We start from the raw sequence: 466 nt of genomic DNA, 5'->3' as shown, positions 1-466 counted from the left end.
CCCCCCCCCCTTCCGCTGTGTACCCCTCGCCCCTGTGGGAAACGTATGTGTGCGCGCGCGCGCATGTGTGAGAGAGAGAGAGAGCTAATAGTGCTGGATAGTGCCGATCGTCCACACAACGTAGTAGTGAAACGACACCGTTAGTCTTTATTGTGTGTGTGTACTTATTTTCTTTCCTAGTCTACTTTTTCTCTCTCTTACCTATCCTATCTTTATGTACTCCTTTACCGTCGCGACTCGTGCCAAATGTCATCGGGCGGGTGTTAGGGCATATATACGGGCGTATACATACGTATGCGTGTACGTAATATACATAGGGGCGTGAATGTATGTATACTGCTGTATGTATTTTCGTGTGCGTGTGGGCGCGCGCGAGCTTGAGCGCGCGTGCCTATAGAGAGACCGAGACGTGCGCTAGAGATACGGGGCGCCTCGATGAGGGGACGACGGGATTCTCAGCTGGCGC

General features: G+C 52.8%; 1 long non-coding RNA gene across 2 annotated transcripts in view; it reads left to right on the top strand.

The window, feature by feature from the left end:
• Positions 1 to 20: 20 nt before the first annotated feature.
• The window catches only part of LOC108767653 (uncharacterized), a 2824-nt gene continuing 2378 nt past the window's right edge, over positions 21 to 466 (top strand). Inside the window, exon 1 of one of the 2 annotated variants that reach the window (XR_001940444.1) lies at positions 21 to 139. This is a non-coding gene — a long non-coding RNA (uncharacterized LOC108767653). Of the gene's footprint in view, positions 157 to 466 lie in introns of both variants that reach the window. The other variant, XR_001940445.1, reaches the window with a different exon arrangement.

Source organism: Trachymyrmex cornetzi, unplaced genomic scaffold (genome assembly GCF_001594075.2).
Source record: "Trachymyrmex cornetzi isolate Tcor2-1 unplaced genomic scaffold, Tcor1.1 scaffold713, whole genome shotgun sequence".
Lineage (NCBI taxonomy): Eukaryota > Metazoa > Arthropoda > Insecta > Hymenoptera > Formicidae > Trachymyrmex > Trachymyrmex cornetzi.
The sequence above is the reverse complement of the archived record's forward strand: the minus strand, read 5'-3'. Positions and strand labels throughout refer to the sequence as shown.